Consider the following 16,163-nt stretch of genomic DNA (forward strand, 5'->3'; position numbering starts at 1 on the left):
ATAGATACTTCTATTTCTATGAACTGTGTCAGGCAAAAAGTCATAGGAAAAATTAGGATTTAAACCAAATGGTTTTCATTTTCCATGCTCTGAGCACTACATCTCACAAATTGTTCTTCAAACATTAGTTTAGGGAAAAAAGGAAGGAAAGGTATAAGTGAAGTTTTGTCACTTTGGTAGAAGAAAGAGTTTGATCTTATTATTTTCACGCAGTGTAGTTTTTGTGTAGTTTTGTATTTTCTGTGATCTGTACTGTATGAACACATAGTAATTATATCTGTGTTGAATTTAGGGGTTGTCCTGAGGTTTTCTACAGAACAGATGGACTATGCTATGATGTGAGACACATTTTGTTGTTCTTTCTCCTCACTAGACCTTCTGTTTCTCATTCTGAATTCGGCCATTCTGTGGCAATTATATGCTTGGTCTGTGCATGACTTTGCATGTGGTTACACATCAGTTTTACAGTACAGCTCTTGCCTTCAAAGCAGTGCCTGTAAATGCTTCATGTCCTCTTGCCTTTTTTCCCTTGTGAAATTGTGCCCAACTACTGGAAAGAGCCACGATGCAAGAGGAATGGGGAAGGGCCAAACCAAGAGGCAGATGAGCACCCACCCATGCAGTCAACAAAGTGACTGTTTATAGAAGTTGTATGGTTATTTTTTTTCTCTTTTTTGCAAAAATATCAGATACCATAATGGCAGAACTTACAAATTCATAAATAAAGCCTGGTTAGGATCTGATTACAGAATGATTCTCTGAAGTGGTGGGATTTCCTTCATCTCACAGTGGTATCATAGCCCATGTTTTATCAAAGGTGAGATGAGTATCTTAAGCTTTGCTTCAAGACAATATGCTTTTCTCTCTCCATGAAAGACTATCAAGGTTCCAGGCAGAGTGACAAAAATTAAGAAGTGTTTGAAAAGCCTTTAGAAATCAGATATTGAGTACAACTCTATCACTGAGAGATCTGACAGAGAACCTACTGTAACTACTACAGGCTATCATGAGTGTTCTGTATTATTATGTAATGTGAGATAGTTGAAGGAAGCCTCTGATAAAGATTATTCCTTCCAGATTATAGCCGTGGGAGGATGCTAGGAAAACTAGGGAAAGTTTGTATTCAGTTATGTTTGTAAGAACAGACAATCAAACAAGAATTTTTCTCTATTTATTTTGTGAACTTTTCATAAACAAGAGTTTGATTTCTGTAAATTGTTTTTAGCAATGGAGATTCTGGCCACACTAAATAGTTTATGTATTTCTTCATTGCTTATGGTTCTGCTACAACAAAAGAGCTTGATCTTTTGGCATCCAGTAATAGTTTTGCTTTAATCCTGTAATTTGTTGATGCTAGCCACAAAATGAATTTAATTTTGTTGTGAATGCACTTGGGATACTTTGCATTCATTTTCACTGCATCAAAACTTAACCCAAATAAACAATTACATGATTACACTGTCAAACAATACTTCACACTTCTTTTGCTGAATGGCTCAGTAAGGTGTCTAATGGTCTTCCTTGTCTGCATATAGGAACAACTGTGAGTTTATGAAAATGGGTTTGGAATTGCAGGACCATAGAAACTATAACTTTCATTATTATTTGGCTTTAATTGGAAACCAATACCTAACAGATAAGAGGAGAATAATGGGCCCAGTAATTCCTATCAGAGAGGTTAAGAGGGTGACTGGGCAAGACTTTCTGCTTTGAGCTTTACATCTCACCTTGATTCTGCTTCATGTTAGTGTATTAGCATACATAGCTGGTGCTTTACAGCATCCTTGAATGGATTCAGCCTACTGTGGAATAAAGGAAATTGATTAATCAATGTGTGTTTCTCTACTTGAGGCCACTCACGTACTGTGATTGCAGAGGGAGAGAAAAAAGCCAACCTTAGCTGTATATAACCAGAATTTATACAAATCGGGTCTTGAACCTTTTCTTGACCAATGAAGAAAAGAGAGATTATTTGAAAACACAGACATCCTGGGAGTACAGGTGAACAAACAGGTATGTAAAGCAAAAAATGCATTACTTTTGAAAAGAACAATCAATTCTACCCAACTGAGCACACAATCCACAAATCAATTTATGAAGAAAAATAATTTATCTGGCCATTTCTATTGATCTTGATAGGAGGTGTGCAATAGGTAATGTTATTGGAATGTAAGAGTCAACAAAGTGTAAGACAGAGTTGGGAAAAGGTATTTGGTAAGGAGAAATGATAATTAGCTCCGTGATTTTACTATGGTTAGACTGAATTTTAAATATCAAATCTTTATCTCTTTTAAGTTTATATGTCTTTACCAATTTTAAGAACCAGCCAATATCAATTTTTATAAATTATAAGTAGAATATAGCATAAGAGATTATTTTCTGAAAAGATATGTAGTAACATCTAGATGTTATTAGGTGTTGGGTTTAGTTTCATTATTCATATGGTGATAGACATTATTACAATGATTATTATTGTTATTATTATGATATTTTTGTTGGTGTCGTTATCTCAGATTTTTGAAAGATCTCCAGAAAAACGTGTTGAAGCTGGATTTAGGTGCTAGTAATTTCTTCCAGCTCCTAATGATTAAGGGTAGTGAGTAGGCACATACATTAAATTTAAGTGCCATTTTCCCTTGGATAAATATACTTCAAGTTTTATTTCAGATAGGACAGTTCCTGAATCTCACACAGTTATATGCTGGAGAGATACATGCTTTGCTGAAGGGGAATAACCTTTAGAGTTTGCTATTTAAAAATCTATTCAAATGTGTGTAGTTTTGAATATTGTAACTTCCACGTGGCAGAAGCACATTTATACTTTTAAAATATTATAGGAGGAAAAAAAACCAATCTGCCTTCTTTAGATCTTTTTACATGCCTTCCTAATTCTTATTTTTTTCTTCATCTCCAGTAAATCATCCTGCAGAAAAGAAAATGAATGCTATCTTGGGGGGTCTTTGCTTTCTTCATAGTCTCCAAAAGGATGGTAGACTGCCAAATGTGAGAATTGGCCATAGTTGAACTGGTGTAGGAGATGATTTATGGGTTAAAGAAGTTGTTGGGTGGTGTATGTGTAGGACTTATTCTTTCATAACCATTTTGAGCTCTTAAATGGGACTAGGCTGCACAAAAACTTTTGGGATAGTTTTCTACAGACAGAGAAGATCCTTCTCTGCTTCTTCATGTCCTCCTTAAATTTTCTAAGGTTATTTCCTTCTTGATGTTTTGTGAAAGCTTGAGGTGAATACAGTATTGATCTGTTCTGGCATCCAAACATTTCAAACAGTATCTTCATTCAAAAAGTCTTACTGTTCGTTGAAGTGTGTTTGTTCTTTTATTAATACCTTGTTTAACACTTTTCAACCATTCAAAGTCAAGTTGTTGAGTATTCAGTGTTCAGTATTGTTAAATTATCATATCTATTAATGTAAAGTTTTGAAATTGTAATTTATCTTGAAGACAAATGCATTTATTTCACAGTTTACAAACAAGAAAGTCATGACACAGTATTTGAATGAAGATAAATCCCTAAATGAGACATATTTTCCATGGGAAGGTCTGAATTAGTTTTGTTGTGGTAAATTTTGAGTGTTATTTTTACCCGCTACTCTAAACATTTTATAAAAACCTTTTCCTCATGACCTATTTCAGTGGAAGGATAAGTTATCTGAAACCTTCAGGTTAGCTTCTTCTGATCAATTCTTTTGATATTTTAATTATCGTAACTGTTGGCTCCAGAGCTAATCCTAAAAATCAGAAAAGAAATGTGTCATTGTTAAATGACAGATGCTAAAAAGAGAGCCAAACAAGCATTAGGCATTCAATTAGGCACGCCAAAACTGTGAGCATTAGGCACCAAATTCATCTGCCTTTTATATGTGTATATCCTTTGTGCACATGTAATTTTCAAAAACAGCTTTGAATATACATGAAGCTATTGCTATTCAGATAATACTTGTCTATGACCACAAGTTTGAGGAGCTTGTCTCACTTGTTGTGTGAAAAAGCCCTGGGCAATGCTTGCAGACATGTATGTGTCGAAACAGTTGCTTCTGCTGCTAGGAACAGTGCATTTCCCAGTGTACTCCCAGGTCAGCTTGTTGACTTATGTAGTAGACCTTTGGATGGCCCTGAGCAACTTGATTATGTAGGAAAGATGATATAGTTGGAGAATAGGTTACAGCAAATAACTTAGTTTCCCGCAGCAAACTTAAGGTTCCCAAACATCAAATAACTGAATTATATATTACTTAGAATTACAGTCTCCTTGGTCTCCTATGCCCATTTCATGAGCTTTCTGAATATTTAACTTTTTTTTTTTAATAGCCAACAAGAAATTTTGGAATCCTCCCTTGGGAAAAACTGTAATTACTTTTCTAACATTAAAACCTCAGGTAGTAGTTCTAGTTCAATTGATTGCTTAAGAAAAATTGTTTTTTAACTTAATTTCAAGACTTTTGGAAGAGACTTATGCTGTGGCGTTGTCCAATCAGTTCTACTCTAATGTATTCTGAATTTGTTGGACAAATTCAACCAAGTCTGAGTTACTTGTAAGAGTTCTAGGTTACTTTATGTCACATGAGAATTAGGGGCAGCATGGAAGAGAAAGACTTGAATTAACATACTGCTGAAGAAAGGGCAGGTAGGAAGCAAACAAGATATTCTACTGGACAGCTGTGGGCTGAGTTTGGGTTTGGTCTATCTACAGTACATGTGCTGTCTTACCTGGTGACTTGATGAAAAAGGTGGTGTCAAGTAGCTTTATGCAGTGAAGGGAACCATCCATTTGCAGAAGAGCTCATTTGACTGTCACTGCTATAGCTGCCTCAGTTCAAAAAGAGATTCTGAAAACCAATAGCATATGCTTTATTAAACTCAAGTCTTAAGTAAGACTCTATATAATCATTTTAATTTCTGAGGCTTCAAAGTAATCCTAGTTAAATATATAAGGAAAATTTATTATAAGATGTTAGCACCATTTTTCTCGATTATCACTTACTGAGGTCTCAAAGTACTCACTTCAAAGTGCATATAAGCCACTTTTTTTTTTCTTTTTTTTTTTTTCCCTTGCCACAGCATCCAGTAACTTAATAAAAGGCAGATTATACTGATCTACTGTGAGGACTAACTAAAACATATGGGTTTTTTTGCATGTCTACTCCATATGATTTTGAATTATTCCGGGACTACAGGTGATTCATATAATTTTGTAGTACAGGTACATGAATGCACATTTTTCTTTAAAAATAATATTTTGCTTCAGTAAGAAGCATGGACATGCCAGAAAGGGAGCTTTCACACTTAAAGCTATAAAGGACTCATGCTCACTTGGCATTTCTGCCAGGAGAATCTCTCTAAAGATCTGGTCATTGATGAAGCACTATACTTAATGGTCTCTGGTAGGTCACCACAATGCTGTTGCACAGCACAGTCTTGTGCTTCTGAATATACTGCTGTCTTATAGGCAATCTAAAGCTAATCTAAAGCTGCTGTACCTGATGTACCAGCAAGATGCACATGCTTTTACTGGGGAAATTCTGGTGCACTTATTTTAGTGGAGAAAATATTTGAAATACAGTGGAGATTAATCTGGTGACAAAGACAGATGTTTTTTAGTCCTTGTGAAAGTTCAGATGCAGACAACTTAGAGAATCCCAATTACAGCTTAGTTACATATGCAAACAGGGATAAACTTATCAACTAGATTATTTGAAGTTGCTATGTACTTGATCTTTAATATCCTGGTGGTTTGGAAGGACGCTTTCAGGCTGAAAGAGCTGGGCTTGTTCAGCCTGGAGAAAAGAAGGCTGTGGGGTGACCTCATTGCAGCCTTTCAGTACCTAAAGGGAGCCTACAAACAGGAGGGGAATCAACTCTTTGAAAGGGTGAGTGACAGCAGGACAAGGGGAAATGGTTTTAAGCTGAGGGAAGGGAGATTTAGGTTGGACATCAGGGGGAAATTCTTTACGGAGAGAGTGGTGAGGTACTGGAACAGGCTGCCCAGGGAGGTTGTGGATGCCCCATCCCTGGAGGTGTTCAAGGCCAGATTGGATGGGGCCCTGGGCAGTCTGGTCTAGCATTAGGTGGAATGGTTGGTAGCCCTGCGTGTGGCAGGGGGTTGGAGATTCATGATCCTTGAGGTCCCTTCCAACCCTGGCAATTCTGTGATTCTGTGACACGAATTTTCTAAAGCAGAGCCATTTGGAAATGTAATGCTTATTAACTAAGCAGTGCTGTGTGGTAGAAGTTGTGGTCCTCCATCAGTGTCTTCTGTTGCAATGCATCTTTTGCTGGGTAACCTCACGTGACTTTTATTGCAAGCTGACTCCTCAGCAGGTAGCATGTCCCACATAGGTGCTCCACAAGGTTTCAAGACTGATTCAGTGCTCCAGAGAGATTTGGGAACTGTAGATAAAATTTATCCAAGTTCTTAAACCTTGTGGCTGGCAGGGTTATATCAGCCTGATAACAGCTGAAATAGCCTGATATAAAAAGAGACAGCTTTCATGGAATCACAGAATAGTTGAGGTTGGAAAAAAGATTGCCTGGTTCAACTACCTTGCTCAAAGCAAGGTCAGCTAGAACAGGGTGCTCAGGATTGTGTCTGGTTGGGTCTTGAATATGTCCAAGCACTGTGACTCCCCAGCTGGCCTGTATTTATACTGGATTCCCTGAATGTATACACACAGACAAGACATGCTCCCTTACCACCCTCCTCATCCCCAGTTTTTCTTCACCAGGTAAAACCAATTCCTGCTCTCCCAGATTCTATTCTTATGTTAGACACCCCAAACAGTTAATCTTCATGGGCCTTTGCTAGACTTGCTCCAGTATCTCTGTGTTTGCCTCACACAGCACTCCAGATGTGATCTCATCACAGCTCACCAGTGCAGGATAATCACCAGCATCCTGATAGCAATGCTCTTCCTAATGCAGAAGGCTGAACTGATGAAGTTCATAAACCATTGATTCATTTTCCACCTGTCAACCAGTAATTCCATGTCCTTTTTTGCAAGGCTGCTTTGTAGCTGGCCCACAGTGTGTACTGGTGCATGGCATTATTCCTCTTTTGGGTGATTTTGCAGTTTCCTTTGTTGTTTTTTTGGACATTTCTGTTGGCCCAATTCTCCAGCTAGCTGAGGTAGTTCTCGTATGACAACACACCTGTTGGACCTATCATCCATCCGTCCCGTCTTAGTATGGCCTGAATATGTGCTGAATGTACACACTATCTCATCTTAGCTCCTAGAATACACCGCTGCTAACTGGCACCCCACTGGACTTCATGCAGACCAATGGATAACAACCTTCTGATCCCAATAGTTCAGCCAGTTTTCAGTCCAACTCTCTGTCCATTTATCTAGTCCCTACTTCATCAGTTTATCTGTGAGGATATGATGGGAGAGAGTACTGACAATATCAACACTGCTGTTCCTTCATTTACCAAGCCAGTCATCTCATTGTAGAAAGGTATTGGGTTGGTTAGGCATGAATAGGTTTAGAACTGGTTCCCAGGGGGATTTACTCCCTCTACTTTGCAGGCACTGATGTAAAGCTCACAAGCCGTAGTTCCCTGCATATTCCTTCTTGATCTTTCTGAAGAAAGCAATGACATTGGCTTTCTGCCAGTCCTGAGGAACCTTGCCTGATGCCTGTGATCCTTCAAAGACTGTGGCCTTGCAATGACACTGACTTCCATCAGTCAGAACTCATGGACTTGTGTATCTCCAGCTGCTTAAAATGTTCCCTAACCTGATCATCCGCGATGTATGGGAAATCTTAAGACCTTCAACTGCTCTCAGTGTCCTGGGATTCCTCAGGGAAAATGTTATCAGTAAAGACCAAGGCAAAGAAGGCAGTGTATATCTTGGGTTTTTCCATGTGGTTTATCACTAGGTGTCCCGACCATTCAGCAGCAGGCCCACATTTTTCCTACCTTTTTCTGCTGATGTACTTAGAGGAGCCCTACTTATTGCTTTTTGTGTCCTCTGCTAGATCTCTCTTTTCTCCAGAATGTTGAGCCAATATTGGTATTGTTCCAAACAGAACCCTGAAAGGCTATAGTCTGCTCTCCTGCAGTCCAGTGTTGTGATCTAGCTATTTTTTTTTTCATTTTTAACTTCTCTCAGCATCCTGAATTCCACAATCTTATATTCACTGCAGTGACCACTGCACTTCTTCTCTTGCACACCTTTATATGCACAGCTAAAAGGCAGACAGAGACCTCTGCATGGTGTTCTCCTAGTTCCCAGAAATTTTAAGTGACATGCATTTCTATTTGAAAAAGTTTCTTATGGTGGTACAAGCTTGTAAGAGCTGCTGCCGTGTTTCTGAAGGAAAGATGCTGGCAGAAAAGGACCTGGGAGTGCTGGCTGACAGCCATCTGAACGTGAGCCAGCAGTGTGCGTAGGCATCCTGGTCTGCATCAGAAATCATGCAGCCAGCAGGAGCAGGGAGGTGATCATCCCTCTGTACTCAGCTCTGGTGAGGCCGCACCTCAGTACTGTGTTCGGTTTTGGGCCCCACACTGCAAGAAGGATATTGAGTTGCTCAAGTCTGTCCAGAGAAAAGCAGCAAAGCTGATGAAGGAACTAGAAAAAGATATTTGAGGAGTGGCTGAGGCTGTTTAGTCTGCAGAAAAAGAGTCGGAGGGGAAGCCTCATTGCTCCCTGCAAATACCTGAAAGATGGTTGCAGCAAGGAGGCCGTCAGTCTCTTTTCTCAGATGACAAGTGATATGATTCAATGGCCTTCGGTTGTACCGGGGGGAGATTTGGATTGGATATCAGGAAAAATTTCTTCACAGAAAGTAGGGTTAGGCATTGGAACAGGCTGCTCAGGGAGGAGGTGGAGTTGCCATCCCTGGAGGTATTTAAGAGATGTGAGGATGTGGCAATGGTGGGCACGTATTTATTATGGACTTGTACTGTTAGGTGGATGGTAGGACTTGATCTTGAAGCTCTTTTCCAACCTAAATGATTGCAAGATTCTAAGTTGATACACAGAGTCAAAACCTTGTAAGACGTTTGTGCTGGCCACGTTCCAGTTGTTTAGTAGTAAGAGAACTATGTTTATAGTTGCTGATAAACTTAGAATATATCACTTGTATAACAGAATTAGTATAGAGTCTCCAGGGAAAAGGGAATTCTCTGGGGGAAAGGACAAATCTCGAGATTATCTGAGCATGTGATAGGATAGAAAAGCTTTGACACATACTGGTAAGGCAAAGAAGGACTATCTGAGACTGAAAGCTGGCTGAAGAGCTAACTAGATGGCTGTGGAGAGTAGGGAGCAAACACACAGCCAGGCCTGAGTGATTTCTTAGGATCAGGAGGGGACTACACATGATTTACATGGTTGCAACCTAAAGACGATGACCTGTCAGACTGTGAGAAAGCACACAGGAAAGCAGTGCAGAAGGATAAAATAACCAGAGGACTTTCTTTTGCAAATAATTTAAGATTTCATTTCTTTCTTACCTCATCTCATGGGCTATCTCTGTTTTAAAAACATTCTGTTTGAATGTTAGAAGAATCTGACTTTTCCCTTGAAAATTTTCGATTTTAGGATTTCAAATTTAGGAGTGATGTTGTTAACTTTACAACCTTTAAGCTAATCTGCATCACAGTTCCCAACTTATGTGCCTGGCTCACCTGAAAAAGTTCAATACCAGGTCCTCAAAAACTAGTCATAATTTTGCCCTTTTCTAACCACATCTAGATTGCATCACCACAGTGCAGATTTAATTCTGAGTCTTTAAGGAAATTCCTTCTTTAATTAGTTTTCCACATGAATCAAACTTTTGCAGAGCAATGCTAAATGTATCCTGTTGATTAAACCTCATTTTCTGTATGGAACTCATCCTGGAGAAATATTAGTACTATCCAACACCATTCCTATGTGACAAATGATTAAAGAGCTGCTTTTTTTTCCAAGGTTTATTTACAACTGAAGCAATACTTCTTGGTAGAACTAAAATTTTAAGCACATTTTAATAATTATTCTTTTTCAGTCAGAAAGCAATTAAAAATTAGTTTGGAAAAGGTACACCTTTTCTCTCTGGCTACCATCTCAAATTGTGAAAATATCAACGTTTTGGATGGTTGCTCATTATTGCAACTCTGAAAGGACAATAAGCTTCTTTCTCTTGATTACTTCAAAACAGCAGTGAAACTGCATTAGAAATATTTGTTAATGAGAAAAGTTCAAATAGTCGTGGAAACTGATAAGCATTTATACCAAAGAACCAAACAAGGATTTTCCAGAAACAGTAGTAGGTTCTTGGCTCTCTTATGCCCTACATAAGTCATTATTCAGCTTTAAAACCTGTATAATCATGTTTATAGTCACTTTTATTCATTCGCCAAAAGAGTTATAGAAGATTTTTCAGTCTTAAATATTTGGACAACTGAAGCATTGAGGAAAATTATTATCTAAACTATTAACTAAAATAACTGCATTGTCTTATGAATGCTGCAGTTGAAGGGATCTTGAAAAGTTTCTCCACTGTTCCGAGTTTCTTTTCTACGTTAGGTGAAGATTGCTTAATTGCAGTTTTTAATTTCTTTGAGAATGGTGAGGTTGGAATCGGTGCCATGAATGACTAAACAAAATCACAACCACCTGCTCTTCTGTGTGCTGGAGTTAATGATGTAATACTGGCTCTGGAAGGTAAGCTCAAAAAAAAGTTTATAACTGAATCTTATGTCATCTATTTCTTAAAAACATTTCACATTAGAGCAGAAAAAATACCAAGCATTTCATTCACCTTTCAAATACCTGAATTTGTTAAGCTGAAACAACAAAATTAAAGCTAAACTGACTCATCTTCTTCCTTTGGAAAAATGTGCTGGCCTTTCAGGAAACCACAGATTTTTATGACTGACTGAACTTCCAAGGAGAACCTTTGCTTCAGGAATGTGAGGGGAAGGTAAGAGTTTCAGTTGCATACCCGTTACGTGAGCCTTGTATAAGGAAACTGTTCAATACTCTATTATTGAAATCAGTATTATCAGTATTATCAGTTTTATCTCAACAAATTGAAGTTGATAGTAACAGTGAGGGCAACAGCAATGCTGAATGAGAGAAAATTGGATGAGAAATAGTATTTCTATTTGCTATTATGTTTTCACCCATGAAAGATGATAAGCCAACTTCTGAGGCAATTAAAAGCTGGGTTGTCAAGATTACGGCATCCCATATGGATTTCTGGTATCTGTAGTGCTAGTCCGCCCTTTAATCAGAACAAAACTGATCTCTTTAAGCTGTCTATAAAAAGTGACAGTATTTTCAACTTGTACAGCTTTCAGCCATGAAGCGTGTTATATTAGTTTAGTTAGCTCTCTGTAAGGAGTCTATTCATAACATATTGCGTATATTTGTTCAGCTCTTGTATTATAATGACAAATAACAATATAAAAGGCTCTTCTTGGGCAGGTGGGGAGAATATATTTGGGTGCTTTAATGAACTTTAGAGGTTTTCTAATTGATTGCTCTTTGGTTTATTTTTTTGGGGGTGGGTTTTTTCATAATCAGCTTTTAGAGCTGTGGTACTCAAATCCAACTTCTTTATTACAATTAAGGTCTAGTCACTGCTGTCTAGACTGGAGTAATTATGTTGGTTGTTTTCCTGTAATAACCCTATTGATATACCCCAAAATAGCACTGGCCATTTTTTTTTTTTTTTTCAAATAGTTGATGTCAGCTGATTGTACAAGTAATGGACCATCATCCATTACATGTAGTCTGATTTTTGCCATAAAGGGATATTGTGCTTTAAAGATAAAATTGCCTTGAAAGGGAAGGGAAGGTTTTAGCCTAAACGACATTTTTCAGAACTTGGGGAAACCAACATCATGTAAGCTCTACATTATCATGTGGCTCAAGGGAATTGTGTCTGCTGTTTTCTTTGTCTCTCCTGGCTAAAGGATGAAGGCAGGAACTGGGTTCTAATGATTTTCAGGCCAAGGGCAAATTCACTTCTGGTAAAAAACTGTATTTTAAAACCTTTCCAATAAATTGGATATCAGCCCAAACTTTACTGCTCTTATGTTTTACAGAAAGTCGTCTTACTTATCTGAGGCACCAAAAGGACCTGCTTCTGGGCACTGAGAGTTGCGTTACATGTTGGAGCAGTGTGACTGTAAGATTAAGTCCCTGTCTGCTACTGGCTGGTCTTGGACATCTTCAGAGATGATTCCAGAGGATCATTGGCTATCTGCATGGTAAGAAACACTTCTGTGTTAGCTGTCAGCACACAAATTGATCTGTCAGATCCAGTTTCCTCAGGCCTGTGATTAGGTCCTTTTGACATCCAAAACCACTCTTAAATAAACTTGTTAAGGTAACGTGTCCTCTTCATGTTGTCAGCTTAGTTCAAAACCTTTACACTTTTCTTCTATTTGGAGATCTCCAACTCACTCTTTAGTCTTAATGTAAATGAAAGTACTGGATGGCATAATTTCACAAAGCTGTTCAGACTCAAGGTGTGCATTTTGAAATGGAGCTGTAGTCTGGTTTTTGTATAGATTCAAACGTTTGTGATTAGTTGGAATATGTATCAGAGTGGATTGATCTGGCTGTTTTCTTCCCATGTATGCGTGGAGAAAATCACCTCTTTAATAGAAGACTTAATTGCCTCTGATGTGTCTGGAGGGGTGACAGCATTGTGAAATTGTATGACTTGATGTTATGTCCCCTTCCTCAGAAGATTCCACCTTGGGTGGTTGAGCTAGATGATTTTAGTGGTCTTTTCCAACCTCAATAATTCTATAATTCTTCCAAGCATGCATTGTATGAACATCCAGAGAGTTCTTATTGACTATGAGCAGCAATCATGAGAAGCTTTAGGTACTGGAGAATGATATAGCTGAATTTTGCCTGGGTGTATTGCAGTGAAATACAGGAGGAAGCCTGGTACAAGAACCTCTGTCATTAGATGCTTACAATTAACGCTTAGCCTTATACCTGCTGCTGTGATCAGGGGAATGCCAGGCAGCCAGACTCTTGCTCTGTAGGAAGAACAATTTCTGAATTTCCCTGAGAATGGTGTGACTCTGCACCATCTGCACTGGCAGCCATTGTGCTAACTACACAAAAATCCTTCACATGTGCATGTTTGGGTGGGAGAGACTTACCTTTTTTTTTTTCCTTTTTTTTTTTTTCCTGCTTGTTTGTTTCATTAGAATGCATGACTTGAAACAGCAATAGGCCACAATATGCATTGGAATTGAAAGACTTGCTACAGCTAAAGAATTCACACAAAATCATGTGAGAGGGAGACAGGCACATGACCAGCTTTGAATGTATGTTTCCCACACAACAGAAGCCACAAATATGTGCAAGTGATGAACAGCTAAACCAAACACTGTGTTGGTGGTTGTTGCAGCTTCACGTATGTTGCTCTGCTTGACCACTTGCTCTGCAAGTTCTGCTAGAAGGCTGTATTTGTATCAGACCTTCCAGAGTGTCTGGGACAGTAGTCCCACAAACAACTCCTTGTTTTCCCATTTCCTTGACCCTATTGCCAGGCCAAGGCAAAGGGACTGCCATGGGTGGCTGCATGTAATCTCATAGACTGTCCACCTTAAGTTGACCTCTGCTGTCTGTGAGTGCATCAGGCTGGGAGATGGGAGACCAGAACTCTCTTCCTGACTCTGCCAAGCTGCTGGTGTTTCATGGCTAATTTCTTTCAGGTTCCTTGTCATCTCAAACAAGATAATGCTCTCCTGGGAATATTTTCACCTAGAAGAGATAGGCTACTCATCAAAACAATATGGTTAGTGCTGTATATGTTACTACAGAAAGTACCACATACTTGCTGCAGAAATAAGGGCTCCTTGTCTCTAACACATCTATTTGCTTTTTTCTTTTTTTTTTTCCCTGGGTTTTTCCACAGTATTTGATCATGGATTCCAGCCTCTCAGTTTTAAAGCAAAGCACAGCTGAGTGGCTTCTATTAAGATGCATTTAGTCAGAGAGAGAAGTGGTTGGAAACTGTGCACAGTGCATTCATACTTTCCAGAATATTTTTTGCTATTAGAAAAATAGAAAAAAAAACAGCAGAGAATACTTTAGGCCTATTTTTATTAGTGGGATTTGTGAAAATTTAAGATTCTATTGTTTGGTTGGTTTTTTTTATTTGTAAAACTGGTACTCCTCCAGGGAGAGAAATGAGGTTGATCTCTGTTGTCAAGAGGCCCCAGAACTTGAGAGAAGCGTGAGAGAGAAAAGACACTCTGAATTATATGAGCAAAGAGAGAAAAATATAATAGAGAATGGAGAGAAAAGAATTAGAAATTATGGTTCGTTTTTGCATATGTATTCCATAGTAACAATTTGCTGATAGTGTAATGCCAACATTAATAATGCATGTGTATGTATTGAAGTATACGAAATTAACACTCACAGAGGTTCTCCTTCTACCTGTGTCCATGCTGAACAGTAAGATTACTGTTCTTAGACAGAACAGTAAGTTTATGGCTAGTGACAGCTGTGAGAGCTGCAAGCAAATGAATAGACCATAGCCTGGACTCTGGCCTAAAATTATGTTGATGGAGCAGAAATTACTGGACATGAAATCGGAAACTCCTGAACATGATACAACAAAGTAAGAAGCTGACAAAAATTGCGTGTATCAGGAATATCAGAGTCACCTGGGTTTCTGTATAGAGTGTGTTTATATCACAAACCTCTGGGAAAAATAGCAGGGCTGGTTGGTGTTTATTTGGGAGAAAATGAGCATAATAAATAAAAAGAGAGATTGAGAAGATAAGAAAGAATGTATAAGGGATATCAAGACTTACTGCTATCTGAGGATTGCTGTTGAGCAGTCCTGTGCTTGATCATCATGTCTCAAACCGGGACAATCAAACAAACCTGATCTGACCATTCCATGTGCATCAAACCTGCTTCCCTAGTGAGAAACCAGGGGAGCAGCTTGCTTTCCTTGGTCATGCAGGGACACTTGAGACACGCCAATGTCACTGTGACTATGGCTGTCTCAGGCCTGATGGTGTTGGCATCCTCCTAATGACATCCTACCAGCATCTAAATGTGCTGGTGAAAAGCTTGGGTGTGCAATCACACCCAGCAGAGGCTCTTCCTGAGGGCGGTAAAATGAACTTTAGAAATTATCTGAAGTGGTTGGAAAGACCTCTCATCACCATCTCTTCTGCAGTTTGGCTTAAACATAATTCCCCTGACGTTCATTTATGAGGCATGTGCTATCTCTGGAAAGAACTGGTTCATCAAAGGAGTCCTGGAAATAATTCTGGTCTATGAAAGAGGTGAGACTGCAATGTGATTTTGTAGCCGATGTTCACACAACTACTAAAATGAAAAGAAAAACGTGGGTAGAAGAATTAGCTTTGCATTGGTGGAATAATTCTTTTGCTTTTTTCTTTAATCCAGTTTAGTTTTAAGAGAGATCTCAGGAAGCTATGGTGAGGATGGACAGGGTGGATGCAAGTATAACCTTTAGGTAGCATCAATTTCCCCTCTCTTAAATCTGCTCTCAGAGCATACCCAGCATCACTCATGGCTCAGCTCTGGCAGCAGTGGGTCCCCAGCAGCTGGGGCTGGCTCTGATCTGACATACAGGAACCGCTGGGCTCAGCTCACAGAGGCCACCCCTTGATCCCACTACCTTGCCATGTAAGCCTAATACAATCTGACTGGAAAAGGGTGCAGCTGAGTGGGTCTCCTATTTGTCACCTGGCACCCAAGTCCCAGCAGACCCAACCAACCCTTTGGGAAGAAATCAGAAGATTGCAGTGGTGGGAAATGAGACAAAGTGGTAGGAAGCTGCCTTTGGGGTCTTAAAGAGTGCATGGACATCTCTGCTCTGGCTTACTCAAAACCAGGCAGCATAACAGGATATACAACCTAACAGGAGTTCAAGGTGAATTGCTTGAAAATTAACCTTTCTCCTCCGTGGATGGACCAGAAGGGTATTTTTCCCCACCAAATGACCTAGTTTGCAGTTACTAGGCAGCCCTGTCTGCATTCATTTATGGGCCATACTCATTGTACAGGCTTAGATTTATATCTAAGTGCTGTTTACAACCAGGTATTTGCAAACTTGTTGGCCAACAGAAATGCTATCAAGACTTGGCAGGTAGCTCTGGACTACTTGCCCACATGGGCATATGAGTATGCTAG

General features: G+C 39.1%; 1 long non-coding RNA gene across 1 annotated transcript; it reads left to right on the forward strand.

The window, feature by feature from the left end:
• The first annotated feature begins 1,118 nt into the window (after window positions 1-1,118).
• LOC149918505 (uncharacterized) lies at window positions 1,119-12,217 on the forward strand. The gene is made up of 4 exons (XR_016465077.1): window positions 1,119-2,013; window positions 10,536-10,673; window positions 10,864-10,932; window positions 12,062-12,217. It is a non-coding gene; the product is annotated as an uncharacterized LOC149918505 (long non-coding RNA).
• The last annotated feature ends 3,946 nt before the right edge of the window (window positions 12,218-16,163 follow it).

Source organism: Phasianus colchicus, chromosome 3, assembly GCF_987193195.1.
Source record: "Phasianus colchicus chromosome 3, bPhaCol1.hap1.1, whole genome shotgun sequence".
Taxonomy (NCBI): Eukaryota; Metazoa; Chordata; class Aves; order Galliformes; family Phasianidae; genus Phasianus; species Phasianus colchicus.